The 7,532-nt window shown below is 45.2% G+C and overlaps 1 pseudogene; it reads right to left on the reverse strand.

Annotated features, from left to right (window-relative positions):
* Positions 1-418: 418 nt before the first annotated feature.
* On the reverse strand, positions 419-6,904 carry LOC109780918 (wall-associated receptor kinase 2-like; annotated as a pseudogene).
* Positions 6,905-7,532: the final 628 nt, after the last annotated feature.

A 7,532-nucleotide genomic window follows, 5' to 3' on the forward strand; every position in this document is an offset into this window, starting at 1 on the left:
GCCGTACCAACCTCGACATAAGAAGTCGACAGTAGGAGCCAAAGAATAATTATTCCGAGTGTGGTGTGGTCTCCTCTGAATGACATCTTAGCTCCAGTGAATCGGATGAGGAGAGGGTGTTTTGTATCTATTACCTCGTGTAGACCTAAATTATCCCAAGGAGAACGGACAAGATCGAATGGAACCCACACACACGCATAATCAGATCTTCATGGAATCAGATGGGTTTTTCATTGGAAGAGTTTTGAACTAATACATACATTTGGTCACATGAAACAGACAGATACTCACTAGCACAGTAGTACAAATTGTCATCGAACAACAAATACAACAAAGGATGCACTTCTATAGTTACGTGTCTTATTCGACGGAACTAACATACATGCTATTGAAACTTAAATCCGACCAGGAAACTAACCTACATCTTACGGGACCTATGCAGTATGAGAAGGCGCTCTGCAACCTCTGTCATTGATGGTCTTTGATCCACATCAAGATGAAGACACTCCATAGCAATCTTTCTAGCTTGTCAAGAATTTCGAAATTGCTTGTTGTTGCAATTTCTGGATCAAACAACTTCAGCGCTGTCTCCCCTCTTTGGTGACACTCTTGGAACCTGCCCACTAGGCTATTATTGTCAGAATGAGTGGCCTTCTTCCTGCTAATGAGTTCTAAGATGACAACCCCAAAACTATAGACATCACTTCTATCGGTCAATCGGCCTGTCTTTAGGTATACTGGATCCATATAAGTCATGTCACCTATGATGTTTGCGGTTTGTTCTTTGTCTTTTGCAATCAACCTTGATATGCCAAAATCTGAGATCTTCGGCGTCAATTTTTCATCCAAGAGAATGTTTGCTGGTTTAACATCACCATGCAAGATTGTGGCATGGGTTTGTGAGTGCATATAAGCTAGACCATGTGCTGATTCTTGAAGAATACTCAGACGTACATCCAAGTTGAGAAGCTTGCTTTTATCCTTGTGAAGAATGTCTTCCAAGCTTCCATTGGAGATGAATTCGTACACTAGCATGGGGGTATCCACTTCAAGGCAACAACCTCTAAGCCTTACAATGTTCCTATGCATTACTTGAGACTGGATAATGACTTCATTTGGGAATTGCTTGTTCTCGTGCACATTATCACCAATTGGTTTCTTTATTGCAACTAGAGCTCCATCAATATCACCCTTGTAAACTTCACCAAAGGAACCTTTACCAATTAAATTGTGACTCTTTAAAATTGCTTTGAGCTCGCCCCTTTTGAAAATCTTAATATTTGCAGCATCCTTTAATGTAAGACCACCATTCTTTCTGTAAAAGTCCCTGGCCTCCCGCCTCTCTTTGCGTAGAACATAAATGAATATTATAAGTGCCAAGACGAGAATGCCACTTATTGCACCTACAATGGAAAGAATAAAACATTAACTATGTAGTTGTCCATAAAAGATATAAACTTTATTATGAAGAGGAGTTGTGTAGCATGGACTATGGACACCCTCACATTTGAGATGTCTTCACGGACTCGGATCTAACTTATCATTCTATCCCTCACACCTACCACACCATCGGTAGCCTTGGTCATTTTTCAAGGTACCCTCCCATATGTAAAGCCCCCAATAGGTATGTAGTCTCATTCACTCTCACTTCAAAAAACTTAAGGGGAAAGGGCAGTAGGGCTCTTGGACCTATTTAGACTATTCATAGTGAGTAACACATGCCGTAGTAACATGCATGCAACATATGCACACAAAAAAAGATTGATAAGTAATTAAAGAGGAGAGAGACAAATGAAGTAACACAACATTTTATCATCAAATAACATTTCCCAATTAAAAATGTTTCTATAAAGTAATAAAGGAAGGTCCCTATCTTAAACATCATTCCCACAAACAATTTCAAAATCATCTTTAAAAAATAGTACCAAGCGCGAGAAGTTCGAAACTTCCGCTACTACCGCTTGGTGTTTCTGTTGTGTAGTTTATAATTAGTTGGACAAGGGTTGTAGAATATATAGGTAAAATTGTGTCTATCATAGCTTGCCGCATAACTTGTTAAGGCTTAGTATGCTTTTAACGGTATAAATTTATCAAAAGATATAAAATAAATAGTGGAACATCACTCTAATGTAAAAAGATGATCCAGCAGAGCTATTGTGAAAATATGCATTTATGCGTCCTTGAAAAAAAACAATCATTCCAGGCAACCGAAAGAGATCAATTTTGAGTGGTTGTATTTTCTGCTCATCATCAGGTGGTTGAACTTACATTGAATTCATGTCACTGCACCAACAGTCTCGAACTATACAAACTAGATATTCGAGAAATAAGAAGTTTTAGCATACTTTAATTAGTTTGTATAAGTATGTTTAGGCTACTGAGAGAGATCAATTTATACAATGTAATCATCGAAAGCGATGGAATTAATACATAGATGTGTGGTAGGAGTATGCTGTTAGTTAACCAGCAAAAAGAAGGGTATGATGTCAATTACCTATGGGAATCTGTGCGGCAAGTTGGAACTTTTCAGTACATCGTTCTGTTTTTGGGTCATGGCCTCGATAACCTAGATGACAGTTGCAGTCGTATGATCCTTGGGTGTCGGTGCATACACCGTAGCAAGGATATTTGGCACGATGTGCACATTCATCTACATCTGTTTGTCCCGGCCGCAAATTCAAAAATAAAAATTAATTAGGGGCATTTAAATATTTGAAGTTTTAAGTTTGTCCTAAATCAAGCATCTCTATATTTTACCATATGTTTATAGGAAAATACACCAAGATGTAAATATCAATCAACTGCATATAACATGGAAATATACTTTATAACGAATTTAAATAAACTAATATGTTTGATGTAGGAAACAAAATTAGAACATGAAGTATTTTGAAGCCGAGGAAGTACTAATTAAGCGGGCCTCTTACTAGTGCATCCGTTGGGCAAGTAAGCATCGCCCTCGTAGCCATTGGAGCACTTGCAGTTGTAGCCAGGCCCATTGGTGGAGTCGCGGCACTCGCTGTGAGCGCTGACGCAGGCGTACTGCTCGGTCTTGGCCGCTTGCGTTGCCGCGAATGGCCCAGTCCAGCCACACAGGCAAGGTCTGTTTTGTGTCCATCTTGAGGTGGGACCGTTGGAAGGTGTAGTTGTTCCTGTCGACGAGGAAGGCGTAGTCGCACGGGCTGTAGTCCATCATGGCGGAGTGGTCATACTCCCGGAAGTTGAAGAAGTTGTGGGTGAGCCCCGGCGGGATGTTGACATGGCAGCACCCGACGCCGTCACAGAGGCCGTCCTGTGCACTGGCCGAGTTGTTGCAGTAGGACATGCAGCCGGTGTAGTAGGTGTGAGTGGCGGTGCCACCCTCGGTCCTCTTGCTTGCCGTGAAGCCGAGGGTATTGCAGCCGACGACGACGAGCATGTTGTGCATGTTGGAGATGCGGTAGACGCCGTCCTTGTTCATCGTCGTCTCTCCATAGTCCCAGTTGCTGTAGGTGTCACCTGGGTCGGAGGCGTTATAGCACTGCCACCCCATGGGGAGCATCACCTGCGACTGGTCTGGATCCAACGTCAGCTTCACCACCCGGAGGGACGTACCGGCGAGCACAGGGCCGTTGTTGATGCACTCGATCTCAAACCCCTTGCGGAAGCAGCCGACACCGATGCCGAAAAGGGTAGGGGATGTCCACGCCACTGCAGCTCGGCCGACACCCAGGAGTCGTGGCGGTGGTGGCTGCTGTTACAGCTGCCGCTAGGAGCAGCTGCAGCAAGATCAATGGCGTCTCATATGCTCCATGCTGACCGTCTGTATGTTGGTTTCCGGCAACTCATCTCTTTATAAGAAGCGAGCGAGCACTCATTTACAGCCTGCTAGCCTTCTAAAAGGATGCGTCATCCCCGGCTCATCTCCACTGAAAAAAGTTAATAATGTACTCCCTCCGTCCCATAATATAAGATCGTTTCACGAATTGTTTAGCTTGCGACAAGATCTTACATTACGAGAAGAAGTGAGTAATATTCATTACAGCCTTGGAAAAACACATTGCATCCCTTAAAGTCTGCTATAGCAGGACATGGAGTATGTGAGCTCGAGCTCACATGCATCCTTTGCTACACAGTAAAATAAAAAAATTAGTAAAAAAATTCAAAACAATCTGAATTTTTTTGGCAACAAACATTGATAAGTGCTTCACATGCATGCCAACTTCCGTGATGAAATAATATTTGTGGAGATCTTGACAAAAAAGAAAAGAAATCATGCTAAATAAGAACTGTTTTTGGAGGCATTAATTTTTCCGAGACCTGCATGAAAGCCATTTTGTCACGATATTTTGCACACATGTGAAAAAACATCAATGTTTGTTGGCAAAAAAAAAATTATAGATATTTTTTGGATTATATTGTAGCAAAGGGTGCATGTGAGCTTGGGCTCACAAGAGCACTTTCAGCTATAGCGAAGCTATATCGAATGATTGCCGTGCATGTGAGCTCGAGCAAACTATTTCATTTAAGGAGACAATTTCTCAGAACATTGTAGCGTGCTATTAGCCGTGCTGTAGCAAACTATTTTTCCAGTAATTAATTACAATATGCATGACAACGCGTGCTAATCAATGATCATATATGCCGACAAGCTCAACTGCTCACTGTATTATTGTGGCGCAAGTTGCGTTATCAAATGACTTGCACTCCTGTTGCTTCCTCCATTTTGCCGGCCCAACCTAATTAATCAGCTGCAACCATTCTTTAATTAGCATGTAAGGACAAGCCTGGCTTTGGTCTCATTGCAACGACGTCTCTCCCTACGTTCATCCTCTATTGAATTGTTTTTTTTACAAAAAAATGACTTGTTTACTTTCATGCATTTCGGAAAGAAAAACAGAATAAGCATTTCAACTCTAAACTTTGTCTGTAGTGTTCAGTGTGTTCTGTGTTCAGAATGTTACAAAAAACTCATCCAAGATTACTAATGTTTGTCATAAAAGGTTCAGCAAGCTCAAGACCTTTTGGTGCCTAAAAATGTAAGACGTAATAAATATGACAAATTTTCTCAAGAAACTGTGGCAAAAAAGAGTCAATGTCTAGATCAAACTCTTCATCAACCAGTGCGACTATCATGACCTTGGTAGGTCCTTTAATCAACCATAATCTGAAACTCACAAATATCGTTGATACACACTGTCTATTTTTTCAGCTAATATATCCCATCATACATGACACAAACAGGTTTTGTCATGATAATGTGTGCACATTTAACTGCTCAATAATTGCATTTGTTCTGTACGCTGAATATGCAAGTTGCATTTTCAAACTACTTGCACTCGTCTTTGACCTTGCTTTCAACCCAAACTAATTAATGTGTTTGGAGCCACACTTTACAGGTCAAGACAAGTGCGGATTTGGCCTCATTGCGTTAACGTCTCTTCCTCCGTCCATCCTCTATTATATTATCACTTATGATAATTTGAATTATTTATTGACACACATTAAAAAAAACACATATGGCAACTATAAGCTTTTCTGATGTGTTACCGAAAAAGTCTTCCGCCCCGACTTATATGTAGAGCATGACAACCAAACTGATCCAAGGTGACGAGGAAAACTTCTTACAAAGCAGATCAAAGGAAAACAAGAAATACAGAAGAATCCACACCGTACCACAAAGCAACCTAGACTACCGACAAGGAAGTTGACTAGCCACTAGGGGAAATCGCCGGAACGCGTTCCGCCACTCACACCATGTTGTCGCCAGAGACGACCCCTGCCCTCCCACTCCGGATCGGACAACGAGGACCTGGAGTGGCACCAACGAGTACCCGTGTGGAAGATACGGAGGCAAGAGCAACCGTCCAACACTAGAGTCGAGGAGACCTCAAGCCAGGATATGAAAATGTCGCCGATGACGGTGCTGCGTGCCGGAGGAAAACTGAGCTCTACGAGGACGTCCTCAGGAGGAAAACGACGTGCTACGTCGACCTCATCGAGGCCGAGCGAATGGTCATGGGTTTTCACCCGGAGGCCTGGCACGATGAGAGGTACCACAGTGGCGCTCCCAAGAAGGACATGACACCTACAAGAATCACCAATGCTGGCGCCGGGGCACAAGGCTTTCACCCGGAATCTCTCACCTGCACCACCCGAGGAACTCCGCGGACCTGTCCACCCTACAGGAAGACATGTCGCCACCAAACGAGACCTCTAGAGCACGATCCGGGAACCGCCGCTGCCAAGGCACCACCGATACTAGGATCACCAAATGTTACACCCACTTCTACCCACACGGCCAAAGGATGCAACCATCACCGCCGCCAAGACGCCTGTTGGGAAGCCAAGCTGAACGACCACCGCCCGGGGCCGCCGCCCCGGCGTCCATGCTCTCCACCTTCCACCCGCACCCGGGCTCCAACCCCCGCGCACCTCACTCACCGGCGGCGGGACTAGGCCCCTCCTTTGTAGTCCGATGGCACACCTAGGACGAAGGGAGCCCCACGCCGGCACCACCACCACACCTGCAGCGGCGACCAGCGAACCCTAGTCGGTCGCCAAAGGCCAGATCTGGCCGGGAGCAACCATCCCCATCTTCCCTCACCACGCCACGAAGAGCACTGGTGACCACCCCGGCGCTGCCCTGCCATCGGATGATGGAGGAGGAGGCAGCAACAAGCCCCTAGCCATGGCCGCGTCCTCCTAGGTAGATGCGCCCCCACAGGGCAAGGAGTCCATACCGGTGCACCACCAGGCCCCGCGAGCCGGTGCGGATGCCGTCGGCCGCCGAGACGGCTTGATCTGGAGACCAGCCATCCGTAATCATGCAGGGAAGCCAAGGGAAGAAGTGAGAGACAATGGGGGAGAAGGAGAACCTCACCGCCGCATAGCGGCCACCCAATCCGGCCACCGGCGCGACCATACGCAGCCCCGCCACCAAGCCCTGCGCCAGAACGAGGCGTCCCCGCCGAGTTGGCGCGCTCACGCCGCAGCCGACGCCGGCCGGGCTTCGCCCCACGGCGCGCCCTGGCGGTGGCGAGGGGAAGGTGGATAAGCGAGGGGGCGGGGGTGTCGGCGCGTAGGGTCTTGCCCCATCTCCTGCGGGAGAGACTGGACGAAACGAGGGCGAGACTGTTCAATGTTAAAATTGCAAAAAAAAACTCATCCAAGAACAGTGTTTATCATAAAAGGTTCAACAAGCACAAGACATTCAAGTAACAAGTACCGTACTTTGAGTTTCTGCTCCTGGGTGCACATGCACCAGTATGAACAACAAAATAAAAAATAGAAAAAACTCAAAATATTCTGAAACGTATTTTAGGTAAACATTGAGGAGTGTATCACATGCATGCAAAATTTCATGATGAAACGAACATTTGTGGAGGTCTAAACAAAAAGTAGAATCAATGCACTGATTTTATTTTTATTTTTTAATTTAACTTTTCATACCATGTGCATCTGAAACACAATTCTGGCTAGTAGCTAGCACTCCTACACAGGTGAACAGGAACCATGTGTGCCTGTCCGCCATTAGAGTCAATATAATACAT

Source organism: Aegilops tauschii, chromosome 1 (genome assembly GCF_002575655.3).
Source record: "Aegilops tauschii subsp. strangulata cultivar AL8/78 chromosome 1, Aet v6.0, whole genome shotgun sequence".
In the NCBI taxonomy this organism is placed as follows: Eukaryota; Viridiplantae; Streptophyta; class Magnoliopsida; order Poales; family Poaceae; genus Aegilops; species Aegilops tauschii.